This window comes from Neofelis nebulosa, chromosome 6 (genome assembly GCF_028018385.1).
Source record: "Neofelis nebulosa isolate mNeoNeb1 chromosome 6, mNeoNeb1.pri, whole genome shotgun sequence".
Taxonomy (NCBI): Eukaryota; Metazoa; Chordata; class Mammalia; order Carnivora; family Felidae; genus Neofelis; species Neofelis nebulosa.
The window spans coordinates 18,805,290-18,819,651 of record NC_080787.1 but is presented as its reverse complement, the minus strand read 5'-3'; the positions used below and the strand labels follow the sequence as shown (position 1 = coordinate 18,819,651).

The 14,362-nt window shown below is 42.5% G+C and overlaps 1 pseudogene; it reads right to left on the bottom strand.

Annotated features, from left to right (window-relative positions):
• Positions 1-7,197: 7,197 nt before the first annotated feature.
• On the bottom strand, positions 7,198-10,074 carry LOC131515359 (NADH dehydrogenase [ubiquinone] 1 alpha subcomplex subunit 8-like; annotated as a pseudogene).
• Between the last annotated feature and the right edge of the window lie 4,288 nt (positions 10,075-14,362).

Below are 14,362 nucleotides of genomic sequence, written 5' to 3'. Positions count from 1 at the left end.
TTCTTTTCCTATAGTGTCCTTGTCTGATTTTGGTCTCAGTGTAATGCTGGCCTCATAAAATGAGTTTGGGGGTATTCCCTCCTCTTCTATTTTTTGGAAGCATTTAAGAAGGATTGGTATTAATTCTTTAAATGGTTGGTAGAATGCACCAGTGAGTGTATCCATCCAGCCCTAAACTTTTGTTTGTTGGGAGGTTTTTTTTTTTAATGTTTATTTATTTATTTATTTATTGAGCAAAAGAGAGAGCAAGCAGAGAAAGGTAGAGAGAGAGGGAGAGAGAAATCCCAAGCAAGCTATGTGCGGTCAGCATAGAGCCTGACATGGGGTTCTAACTCACGATCTGTGAGATCATGACTTGAGCTGAAAATGAGAGTCAGACATTTAACCAACTGAGCCGTCCAGATGCCTCATTTGTTGGGAGGTTTCTAATTCCTAATTCAATCTCTTTACCAGCAATTGGTCTGTTCAGGTTTTGTATTTCTTTTTGTTTTGTTTTAAGATTTTATCTATTTTTAAAGTAATCTCCACACCCAATGTGGGGCTCAAACCTACAACCCAGATACCAAGTTACACACTCCACCAACCGAGCAAGCCAGGCACCCCAGCTTTGATATTTCTTGATGGTTCAGTCTTGATACATTGTATGTTTTTAGGAATTTATCTGTTTCTTCTAGGTTGTCCAATTTGTTGATATATAACTGTTCATAGTAGATGCATGATCCTTTGTATTTCTGTGGTACCATTTGTAACATCTCCTTTTTTATTTCTGATCTTATTTGCATCCCCTCTCTTCTTGGTGAGTCTGGCCAAAGGTTTGTCTATTTTGTTTATCTTTAAAAAAAAAAAAAAAAAACAGCTCTTAGTTTCATTGATCCTTTCTATTGTTTTTTTAAATCTCTATTTCATTTATTTTTACTCTGATCTATGGTATTTCCTTCCTTCTACTAACTTTGGGCTTAGTTTGTTCTTCTAATTCCTTCAGGTATAAAGTTAGGTTGTTTATTTGAGATCTTTCTTATTTCTACATATAGGCATTTATTGCTATGAACTTCCTGCCTTAGAACTGCATTTATTGCATCCCATAAATTTTGGTATGTTGTGTTTCCATTTTTCTTTGTCTTGAGATTTTTTTTAATTTCTCTTTTTATTTTCCCTTTGGTCCATTGGTTGTTTAATAGCATGTTGCTTGATCACCACATATTTGTGAATTTTCCGGTTTTCTTCTTATAATGGATTTCTAGTTTCACACTGCTGTGGTCAGAAAAGAAAAAAAAGCTTAGTATGATTTCAGTCTTCTTAAATTTCTTAAGACTTGTTTTGTGGCCTACTGTAAGATCTATCAGGAGAATGTTCCATGTACACTTGAGAAGAATGTGTATTTTGCTGATTTTGAAGGTAATGTTTGGTATATGCCTGTTAAGTCCGTCTGGTCCGATTTGTCATTTAAGTCTGATGCTTCCTTATTGATTTTCTGTCTGGATGAAGAAAGCAGGGTATTAAAGTCCCCTGTTATTATTGTTTTGCTGTCTATTTCTCCCTTTAGGTCGGTTAGTATTTGATTTATATATTTAGGTGCTCTTACATTGGGTGCGTCAATATTTACAAATGTTATATCCTCTTGTTAGATTAACACCTTTATCATTATATGATGCCCTTCTTCGTCTCCTGTTACAGTCTTTGGTTTAAATTCTGTTTCATCCAACATAGACATAGCTGCTCCAGCTTTCTTTTGGCTTCCATTTGCAGGGAATATCTTTTCCACCCTTTCACTTTCAGTCTATGTGTGTCCTTAAAGCTGAAGTGGGTCTCTTACAGGCAGCATATAGTTGAGTCTTGTTTTTTTATTTTTTAAAATTTTTATCCATTCAGCCTCTCTATGTCTTTTGATTGGGGAATTTAGTCCACTTACACTTAAAGTAATTGTTGAGGGGCACCGGGATGGGTCAGTGGGTTAAGCATCTGACCCTTGATCTCAGCTTGGGTCTTGATCTTGGTGTAATGAGTTCAAACCTCACTTTGGGCTCCATGCTGGATTTGGAGCCTACTTTAAAAAAAAAAAAAAAAAAGGAAAGTAATTGTTGATAGGTATGGTCTTATTACTATTTTGCTAAGTGTTTTCTGGCTGTTTTGTGCTTTTGTTCCCTTCTTTGTCTCATGCTCCCCTCCTTTGTGAATTGATGCTTTTCTGTAGTGGTATGCTTAGATTCCTTTCTCTTTATCTTTTGCGTATCTGCTGTAGATTTTTGCTTTGTGGTTGCCAGAGGCTTACATAAAGCAACTTATATTTATAACAGTCTATTTTAAGTGAATAACAACTTGTCCAAATGGATGCTAGAGCTCTACATTTTTACTCTCTTCCTTCCCATGTTTTGTGTTTTTGATGTCACAACTTGCATCTCTTTATCTTGTTAATCGCTAACACATTATTGTAGTTATATTTATCTAATATCTTTTCTAATAAAATATTTTTTTTTCTAATTCAACTAGCCAGAATTGGTTTCTGTGGCTCGCAATGATGAACCAGACCACTATTTTTCTATACCTGGAATGTCCCTAGACCTCACCAACTGAGGGTACAAATCAGGCCACTTTACTATTTAGACATATTTTGTTAGTCACACTTATAAGCCCACGCTTATATAACTATAGTATCCCAGTATTCTTGTTGTTTTTTTCCCAAGTATTTGTCTTCTTTTTTATAATTTTTTAAAAAATGTTTATTTATTTATTTTGGGAGACAGAGCCAGTAAGCAAAGGAGGTGCAGAGAGAGGGAGAGAGAGAGAGAATCCCAAGCAGGCTCCGTGCTGTCAGCGCAGATCCCAATGAGGGGCTTGAACCCACTGACTGTGAGATCATGACCTGAGCCAAAACCAAGAGGTAGAAACTCAACCAACTGAGCCACTCAGGCACCCCTTGCCTTCCTTTTTATATTTGTAGACATCTCCAAGCTCCTTCCTGCCACTGCCCATTTCAGCAAGATGATCAGCTCCACCCGCCACTTAATAGCCTACTTGTTCATCGTTGGCACGTCATTTCTCCCATGTAATGGGTAATGACTTGTAAGCACTGCTGTCCTTGGCTTATGTCCTTCCAGGCCCCCAGGAGAGACCTGTTGCCCCCAGGCATTACAGAGTTTGATGAGCTGAATGCTTTCATTTTACACAAGCTTTTTCCTCTTTAGAGTTCCTAGGTTGTCAAGAGGACTGGGCTGAGGCAGACTCATGTAATGGCCACTGGGTTCTACCTGAAACTTCTGCCCTCCTCCAAACCTTAGTCTTGTTGCTAAGGCTGGTTCAGGGTGCCTGACTTTGTCTTCCCTTAGAATGAATTCACTCTCAGAGGCTCTGTGTTTATTGCTCTTTCTTCTTTTGAGCTCCCAGTCCCCGTCCAGTTCACCAGATATGACTTTCTTGGTGGTACATTCCTCCTTCTACCATGCACATCCATTATGGAGCAAATGAGCAAGTTCAAAGACCCCTGCACCTGCACCAAGCCTGGACTCATGGAAAGTGGCAAGAGTGACGATTCCTCTTATCTTATGCCTAATTCTCCTTCCCTGTTCCCCAAAACATCAGAGGAACTCCTCTTTAAGCCTGCTTAGTTGAATACCTTGTCCCCTGCTGTAGAGATACCCAGCTGAGCTCAGAGGGTCAGAGGCTGCCTCTCCTACCCAAACCCTAGTGGCACTACGTTATTTCTCTTGATTTGGGCCCTTCCCATTTTCTCTCTGTCATTGATAGGTATATTACTTGCCTACCTTTGGGTAACAAATTAACCCAAAACATAGTGGCTTGAAACAAAGCATTCACGGGGCGCCTGGGTGGCTCAGTTGGTTGAGCTTCCAACTTTGGCTCAGGTCACGATCTCACTGTCTGTGAGTTCAAGCCCCGCGTCGGGCTCTGTGCTGACAGCTCAGAGCCTGGAGCCTGCTTCGGATTCTGTGTTTCCCTCTCTCTCTAACCCTCCCCTGCTCATGCTCTGTCTCTCTCTGTCTCAAAAATAAAATAAAAAACATTAAAAAAATTTTTTTAAAAAGAAAGAAAAAAGAAACAAAGCATTCATTATCCCACAGTCTCTGTAGATCAAGAATACAGGAACAGCTTTGGGAATGCAAGCTGGTGCAGCCACTCTGGAAAACAGTATGGAGATTCCTCAAAAAACTAAAAGTAGAACTACCCTACGACCCAGAAATTGCACTATTAGGCATTTCTCCACGGGATACAGGTGTGCTGTTTCGAAAGGACACATGCACCCCCATGTTTATAGCAGCACTATCAACAATAGCCAAAGTTTGGAAAGAGCCCAAATGTCCATCGATGGATGAATGGATAAAGAAGATGTGGTCTATATGTATATATATATGTGGTATATATATATATATATATATATATATACACAATGGAGTATACTCAGCAATCAAAAAGAATGAAATCTTGCCATTTGCAACTACGTGGATGGAACTAGAGGGTATTATGCTAAGTGAAATTAGAGAAAGACAAATATCATATGACTTCACTCATATGAGGACTTTAAGAGACAAAACAGATGAACATAAGGGAAGGGAAGCAAAAATAAAAACGGGGGGAGGGGACAGAAGAGACTCATAAATATGGAGAACAAACTGAGGGTTGCTGGACGGGGTGTGGGAGGGGGGATGGGCTAAACGGGGAAGGGGCACTAAGGAACCTGCTCCTGAAATCATGGTTGCACTAGATGCTAACTAATTTGGATGTCAATTTTAAAAAATACAAAATAAAATTAAAAAAAAAAAAAAGAATACAGGAACAGCTTAACATGAAGATCCACAAGCCCTGGTCAAGCCTTCACATGACAGCAACCCCAGCTGACATTCGAGCCGGGAGATCAAAGCCACAACCACACAACTAAACTGCTCCCAAATCCCTAACCTCTAGAAACTGTGGGATAATAAACGTTTCCGGTGAAATTGGCCCTTTTCAAGTGAACAGTTTTAGGAATTTTGACAAACATATGTGGTCGTATAATCCCCACTACAATGAAGATCTGGAATATTTCTCTGTCGCCAAAATGCAAAATGTTCTCATGCCTCTGTATAATCAATCTCTTACTCCACCCCAGTCCCCTGGCAACTGATCTAATTTTTATGCCGAGAGTTTTGCCTTTTCCAGAGTATGATCTGAATAGAACCACAGAGTAAGTAGTAGCCTTTTGAGTTTGGCTTTTTTCATTTAACATAATGCTTTTGAGAGTCACCCCCATTGTTACCTATGTTATTCATTTGTTCTTCTTTATTGCTGCCTACGATCTCCTTGCAAGGCTGCACCACGGATTTGTTTATCCATTCACAGTTGATGGTTATGTGGATTGTTTCCGGGTTTTGGCAATTAAGAATACAGCTGCTGTAGGGGAGCCTACAGTGGGTCGAACACTCAGTCGGTTGAGTGTTCAACTTCAGTTCAGGTCATGACCTCACGGTTCGTGAGTTCGAGCCCTGCATGGAACCCTGAACCAAGCCCTGCATCGGGCTCTGTGCTGACAGCTTGAAGCCTGGAGCCTGAAGCCTGCTTCAGATTCTGTGTCTCTCTCTCTCTCTCTCTCTCTCTCTCTGCCCCTCCCCCACTCGTGCTCTGTCTCTCAAAAATAAATCAACATTTAAAAACAATTTTTAAGAATACAGCTGCTGTGGGGCACCAGGGAGGCACAGTCGGTTAAGCGTCCGAGTTCAGCTCAGGTCATGATCTCAGAGCTTATGAGTTCAAGCCCCGCACCGGGCTCTGTGCTGACAGCTCAGATCCTGGAGCCTGCTTTGGATTCTGTGTCTCCCTCTCTCTCTCTGCCCTTCCCTTGCTTGTGCTCTATCTCTGTCTCTGTCTCTCTCAAAAATAAACATTAACAACAACAACAAAAAATACAGCTGCTTTAAACATTAGTCTAGAGGTGTTTCTGTGGATGTATTTTCCATTTCTCTTGAAATACCCAGGAGTGAGATTGCTGGCTCAAAATGGATCACAGATCTGATTGTAAAACCCAAACTTATTAGTCTTCTACAGCAACATTTGTAATGCTGAAAATGTTTTCTTATCCTGTGGTGTTCAATACAATAGCCAGTAGCCACAAGTGGCTCTTGCGCACTTGAAATGTGGCTAATGTGACTAAGAAACTGAATTGGTCATTTTATTTAATTAGATTTTAATTAATTTAAATTTAAATTTGACATTTGACTAGCGGCTACCATGGAAGCCAATGCCCTTCCAGAAGAAAGCATAGAAAAGCACCTTTGTGATTTGGGCTGAGGCAAAGATTACTTAGGGGACACAAATCAAGCCATAAGCCATCGGAATTTGTTGATAAATTGGACTTCGTCAAAATTGAAAAATGTCTGCTCCTTGAAAGATGCGTGTAAGATAATGGAAGGATGAGCAGCAGAGAAAATACTTATAAACAAATATCTGGCTAAAGAATGTCACAACTTAATTATTAATGAAATATTTGGCCTCTTGTAAAAAATAATTTAATTAAATTTAAAATTTTGAATTAAACTTAATTTTAATTTAATGTCACAACCTAATTGTTTACAAGAGGCAAAATATTTGAATGGACACTTCACCAAAAGTGGACAGAAAATGACTACGTGGAGAGATGCTCAGGATGGTTATTCGTTAGAGAAATGGAAATCACAATTTGATGCCACCTTACGCTTAATAGGATGCCTTTGAAACTGCTGACAATACTAAGCACAGGAGACAATGTGGAGTAAATGAACTCCTCACATACTGCTGGAATGTGCAGACATTAAAAAAATAATCCAGAGCTCTTTCTATTGGAGTTTGATCAATTACATTTCCAAGGAAACTTCATCAATGTCAGCCACTGATTCCTTAACGTCCAAGGTCAAGTGCCTTGGTTTGCTCTGCATTCAGCTTTCCTCCTCCTGTAGATTAGCATTCTGTATCCCTTGCATGCGCTGAACTACAGGATGGGTGTTTCATTTGCTCTTTTTGGTGAGAAATATAATTTCTGGTTTGGAGTTCCGGCAAAAGAACAGATCAGGCTTCCACTGGGCAGGAACAAGGATGCTGTGACTTTCTTATATAACACCGCGTTACCCCTGCTCTAGGGGCAGCAGCTGTTTATAATAACTTTGTCTCCACTGGTAGGTAAACAATGTCAGGGCCTCTCAGACTCTGAAGTTTCTGGAAATCAACCCAGGGATCTTCTTACAATGCAGATTCTGACTGAGAGGTCTGGGATAGGGTTCGAGTTTCTGCATTTCTAACGAGCTCCCAGGTGTTGTTGAGGCCGCTGTTCCCAGAACCACACCTGTTTTCCATAAAGCAAAATTCAGAATCTGATTAATGTTTGGTTCATACCTTCCCAAGAGGGTTGAGGTGCTGTATCTCTTTCAAGGAGGTTGATGACACAGCACAAATAAAGGGGTCAAGTGCTGGTAATGATGGCGTGGGTATGCTTTCAAAATACAATCTAGAAGGTGATTCCACCTTCTAGTAGTAAAATTAATAGCAACTGCTAGTTGTAAATTAATAGCAGTAAATTAATAGCAACTGGGCAACTGCTTATTGGGTGTAGCTACACCAGGCCCTGTGTTAAATCCTCTGTTGACATTATTTCACTTGCTCCTAACAACAATCTAGTAAGAAGGGGCATTGTTAGTCCCATCTAAAAGGTAAAAAATCTGAGACTCAAGACGCTAGAACAGAAGCTATGGACCCTGGATTCTTAAGCCTTGTAGAATTGCCTACAACAAACTCACATACACACACCCGTGATGATCACAAACCGGGCGGTACGAGTGATCAAATAGGTTCTTAAAATAAATATCTGCAAACTACACAACAAAAAATGGACAGGCATATGTCAGATTACATGGAAACCACAAGACCTTTTCTCTTTGTTTCTTGAGGATGTTTTTGCTTCCCACCAATCTAGTTAATCTAGAAGTATGGTAGTTAGAGGTGGTTTGCCTTGACTTGCCTTGACATCTCACAGTAAACTTGTCAAACACCCCGATGGCAGGTTATTACAAAATGCTTCATGCTCTGAGAGAGAATGTTGACTTTTATACTAAGTACCCCGCACAGCTATTTATTGGAGGTCAAAAAAATTAAATAAAGAAAAGCAGATTCTAAATTTTAGTGCTTAATGTGTTGAGAAAGGCCGAGGGCCAAAGATACAACACGGTATATGTTTGATGGCAGAATTTTATTATCTGATCCGTGCATAGTTATCTCTGCTGGTGCTGTTAGTTCTGATCCATTGCTCTGATTGAAGGCCTAGCCATGGTTGGCACACGACTGATAAATGAGTAAGTGGATGGATGGATGGATGGATGTGCCAATGGGGGGATGGAGGAGACTAAATCGGGGAGGTCAAACTTGCCCGGTCAATTTAAAGTGGTAGAATATTGGACACTTCCTTTTTATTCCCACGTTCCTTAGCTTTTAACCTCCTATTGTCTTGGTACTTCTTTTGTTGGATTCTTCGTGTAAAGAGGACTTTCTGCCGTGAGAGGGCTTTTTGAACGGTTAACTCCAATAACAGAATTTCAAGATAAAATAGGAATAATTTAACAAGAAATGTGGGAAACCTATATATGAAGAAAAATGTAAGGGCTCTTGGGAGATTTAAAAGATGCCTTGAATAAATGAAAAGGCATATACTTTTTTTTTTAGTTGAAGTGTAGTTGACATACGATATTATATTAGTTTCAGGTGATAACATAGCGATTCAACAATTGTATACATTTTGAAATGCTCACCACGGTAAGTCTGCTTACCATCTGTCACCATGGAAAGTTATTACAATATTATTGACTATATTCTCTCTACTTTACCTTTCATCCCCGTGACTTATTTTATAACTAACTGGATGTTTGTAATCTTCATCCCCTTCACCCATTTCTCTGATTTCTTCTACCACCTCCCCGCCTTGGCAACTATGTTTGTCCTCTGTATTTATGAGTCTGTTTCTGGTTTTGGGTTTTTCTCCCTTTAAAAATTTTAATGGCCGGGAAATGGTACAGAATAACTGCCAAGTCACATGAATTAACTTTTTAAAGTTTATAATCCCAGAAAGGACACTCTATTGGTCGATGCAAACAGCATGGGAGTGTCATCAGTGGTCGTCTGGACCTGTGACTTTTTAAAGTTTATAATCCCAGAAAGGACACTCTATTGGTCGATGCAAACAGCATGGGAGTGTCATCAGTGGTCGTCTGGACCTGTGACTGAGTGCAGGCCATGGACCCCTCTCTACCTGGTCCAGAAAACATGGTGGCTGCCATATTTGGGAGGCTTCAGTTCTCCTTCCACCTCGGGGTTGGCCTCTGCTCTTGGTTTTGAGATTCTCTGGGACAGGTTGGTCTGTTTTCACTTGGGTGACTTTGACCGCTCTTTCAGGTCATGTCACACCCAGCCCAGTTTGTCCGGCACATGCTTGTCAAACTTGGTCTGCTGTTTGCAACACCAGCAGAGTTAAATGCAGGATGGAATAATCAATGCAAGTTTAACCTTCTTATTTTTATTTGTTTTTTATTTCTTTTAATGTTCATTTACTTTTGGGGTGGGAGGGGCAGAGAGAGAGGGAGCCACAGAATCTGAAGCAGGCTCTAGTCTCCGGGCTGTCAGCACAGAGTCTGACGCGGGGCTTGAACCCATCAACTGTGAGATCATGACCTGAGCTGAAGTTAGACGTTCAGCTGACTGAGCCACCCAGGCACCTCTAGTTTAAGCTTCTGTAAAAGGCTCTACACAGTGAAGCTTGATCTGTTTGAAGAAGTCCGGAGCACATTTGTTGATGATCTCACATTCCTCTAAACACTGCCTGGAGTCTTTCTCTTTCCAGTGGCACAGCATGAACTCATTGTTAGGCTTATCACGCTGAAACTCCATAGTGATGAGCCTCAGCTTTGAGCACCGACTTTCACCTCCTACCCTTTCGGATCCCCCAGACTGCGGAGCTCCACTCTCCCTGGCATGATGGCGGTACCCATGTTATTCTTTGTCTGACTTACTTCATTTAACATAACAACCTCTAGGTACTTCTTGTTGTTGCAAGTGGCAACATTTTATTCTTTTTTTATGGCTAGGTAATATTTCTATATGTAGAAATTCATTTATCCATGGACATTTGGGCTGCTTCCATATCTTGGCCATTGTAAATAATGCTGCAATAAACATAAGGGCGCATATATGTTTTCAAATTAAGTAGATACTGTTTTTGAGTAGGAAAACTCAATATCGTAAGTATCTGTCAATTCCCCCCATGTTAGTTTATAAATTTAACTTGATCCCTTAAAAAATACCAATAGAATTTGGCTTTCAGAAATGGGCAGGTTTTTAAAAAATTTTTTTTTAATGTTTATTTATTTTTGATAGAGAGAGACAGAGCATGAATGGGGGAGGGTCAGAGAGAGAGAGGGAGACACAGAATCCGAAGCAGGCTCCGGGCTCTGAGCTGTCAGCACAGAGCCCGACTTGGGGCCTGAACTCACGAACCATGAGATCATTACCTGAGCCGAAGTCAGACGCTTAACTGACTGAGTCACCCAGGTGCCCCAAAACATGGATGTTCTAAACATGAAAAGAAAGAACAGGGCTCTTGGATACATTAACCTTAAAAACGAAACAGTTATTTTAAACCAGCAAAAATGGGTTTATTTTGGAATGGAAGTGGAGAATTGCAATTTGACACAGCAATCTGCAGCAAACCACAGGCACGTCCAACAAAAGAGAGGAAAGAAATGTTATTTTATGGAGAAGGAGGAAGTTGGAAGTGGTTGGTTTTTTTTTTTTTAACGTTTATTTACTTTGAGAGAGCAAGCAAGCACGTGCACGAGTGGGGGAGGGGCAGAAGGAGAGGGAGAGAGTGAATCCCAAGCAGGCTCCACATTGTCAATGCAGAGCCCAATGTGGGGCTTAAACTCATGAACTGCGAGATCATGATCTGAGCTGAAATCAAGAGTCGGAGGCTTAACAGACTGAGCCATCCAGGTGCCCTGGAAGGGGCTGTTTTGAATGAAAGTCCACTGGACAAAGGCAAGAGTTCAGGGTGATGAAGGCTTCTCATTGGCTGGGTTGCAGGAGTAGAGGTGCAATGCACATCTTTTCCCTGTTGGCGCCTGTAATTGAGGATTCTTCCCTATTGGCCATTCTTTGTTGGGACCTGAAATTGACGATTCTTGTAACTGATGTTGAGTGATAAGGGTTCCCCTTCTGCCCTCCGGACTTTAGTGAAGTTTCCCTTTATTAATTATCACAGACATTAGGAATAAGGGCACTGACTCCCCTACACCTCACCATCCAACTACTAGAAGATTGCGCCCTCGTTGTTCCAGATTGCTGTCTGATATAACCATTTCCTCATAACCTGGCTTCCCGCACCACAGAGCATGCAAACACCTGCACCCCTCATTTCCTGCCTTCCACCACTCACAGCTGTTTTGCTATATCCTATGCAGCTGTATTGTATGCAGATGGACTGACCAGCTGACTGAAGCGAAAGCCAAAGCCCTGGATGCTGTGTGTGCGGGATCCCTCCGAGGGCAAGGCCGTTCTTTGTGCTAACCACTCCTCGGGCCTCATACCAAAACCTGAAGAACCTGAGGGGCTGTGCAGACACGTTCTTGCTCTCTTGCCTTTCTCCACACAGGGCCCAAGATGCCAGGGGGTAGATGGGGGGATGAGCGTCACATCCGAGTGTGATTGTGGAAACAGACTAGAGCTGGGAAATGTATCATCTACGCGGCTGGGGTTTTGCACCATTTCTGGATGGTGTTTATATCTCTTCTAGTTTTGAGGTCTTGATGTCGATTTTCTTGTTGTTCTCCCTTAGTACTGAGTAAAACCCTTAGAAACTTGTAGCTTTCTCCTAAGCATGTCAAAATCAGTCAATCGGTGAAGGACGCCAAGTCTAGATGTTTACATCCATGTTTACATTTGCACCAGAGCTTAAAGAGGACAGTTCACCCTTAAGAGGCAGCATGGCAATCAGCAAAGTGAGCGACTCGGAGAGAATATACATGGGGTGCCTGGGGTGGCTCAGTTGGTTAAGTGTCCAAAGCCTGATTTCTCTTTTTTTCCTAAAATGTTTATTTAATTTGAGGTGGGCAGGGGGAGATAGAGCTCGCATATGCAGGGGGTGGGGCAGAAAGAGAGAATCCCAAGCAGGCTTCATGCTGTCAGCACAGAGCCCAACTTGGGGCTCAATCTCACAAACTGAGCCACCCAGGTGCCCCTTGATTTTGGCTCTGGTTATGATCTCACAGCGCGGAGCCTCCTTGGGATTCTTTCTCCCTCTCTCTCTGCCCCTCCCCTGCTCACGCATGCGTAATCCCTCTCTCTCTAAGTAAATAAACATTTAAAAAAAGTCGGGGGGGGGGGGGCGGGCGGAGATTTTCTTCCCAGAGGGAAAGTTTGGCATGTCTGAATTTCACTAAAGGGAGGAGGCAAGATTCTACTGCCTAGCGTATGTACTCCTAAATTCTTATATCACCTCCTTCATTATGCCAGGAAAACCTCTGCAAATAGGTAGTTAATCGATAAACTGCTTTTGCTTGTTTACTTTTGCTTTGTTCTGTGCTGCTCGGGACTCCTAAGCAACGTGAAAGGAAAAAGTAATTTACTTCTTCATTTTGGTAAAGACAGCCAAGCCATTCTCCTCTCCATGCTAGGCTGCTTTTCCTGTGAGGTTGCTCATTTATTCGTGTGACACATATTAATTGAATTAATAAATTGAGTATCCACTGTCAGGCCCTGTGAGGCACTGGAAATACCACTGTGAGCAAAGAAAGACAAAAAGGTCATCTTCCGGGATGCTTACAGCCTGGTGGAGGGGAGACAATGGAATCCAATAAACAGCAGTGCATTTGAAACCTTCACTGGGATAATTGCTGTAGTGCTGTAAGAGCCTGGATCAGGAACAAGGGATCTCACACATTGCGGGGAGAGCTGGGGTCAGAGAAGGCTTTCTTGAGGAAGTTACGATTGAGGGGGGCCGGGAAGGTTGAGAGGAGTTACTCTTGAGGGAATAGGGAAAGAACATTTCAGGAAGAGGGGACAGTCTTTCTTGTTTTTTTTTTTTTCAACGTTTTTTTTTTTTAATTTATTTTTGGGACAGAGAGAGACAGAGCATGAACGGGGGAGGGGCAGAGAGAGGGAGACACAGAACCGGAAACAGGCTCCAGGCTCCGAGCCATCAGCCCAGAGCCCGAAGCGGGGCTCGAACTCACGGACCGCGAGATCGTGACCTGGCTGAAGTCGGACGCTTAACCGACTGCGCCACCCAGGCGCCCCCAGTCTTTGTTTTGAAAGAACAAGGCCATCGGGAGATTCAGCGGGAGTTGCTTGAAAGATGGCAAGGATAGTAGCTAATGATGCTTCAGGAGGAACCGTCAGCTCATCCAAGTCTGGAAGAAGGGATGGCGTTGAGGGGTTGGTAGGGAGGGTTGCTGTAGGGAGGAGACTCCTGGACCTTGATGGACGGCCACGCCCCAGAGGTGGGTGAACATGTGGGCGGAGGCAGAAGGCTACATGTTGGGCCTTGAAACCATGAAAGGTTGCAGGGAGGGGCACTGCACCCCCCCCCCTCTCCCGCCCCAGCTCCCTGCACCCACTATCTGAATGTAGGAAAGGATGAACACTCAAAGGCTAATCTCACATGCACACGAAACCATGGAACAACACTGTAATAAGAGAAAGTGTGTGTGGAAGCCCCGACCTTTGTATCTGGAGCTAAAGCACTTAGGTTCGAATCTTAGCTCTGTCAACAGCTTTTCTGCCTCGGGCATCACTTCCCTGGGTTTCCATTTCCCCACCAGTGAAGTAGGGATAACAGGGAAGATTTAAACTGGTTAAGGCTGGGCACCTGGGCACCTCAGTAGGTTAGCATCCTGGCTCTTGGTTTTGGCTGAGGTCAGCCATCTCAGTTCGTGAGTTCAAGCCCTGTGACCGGTTCTGTATTTGGCAGCACAGACCCTGCTTGGAGTTCTCTCTCTTCCTCTCTCTCTGTCCTTCCCATGCATTCTCTCTGTCTCAAAATAAATAAACTCAAAAAAAAAAAAAAAAAAAGAAACTGGCTAAGGTATGTTAAGCACTTACAAGCGTCTGTCACAAAGTAAGTGCCACATAACGTGGAGGGGGTAGGGGGGAGGGAAATAGTTACATGTGAGGCCCTCCTCCCATATCCTTGGATTCCCTAAGCCCCTGAGGGGCTGCGAGAGCCTACAGGAGCAAGAGAGGCTTCCAAAGTAGGCTGAATTTCCAGCCAAACTAGGAAGTGGTTGAGGTCTGACACCAGAAAACAAATGTCAAGGTAACATTTTTTGCACCCAGGTTCTCAGGCCACTTCCGGTTCAGATCCACGGGC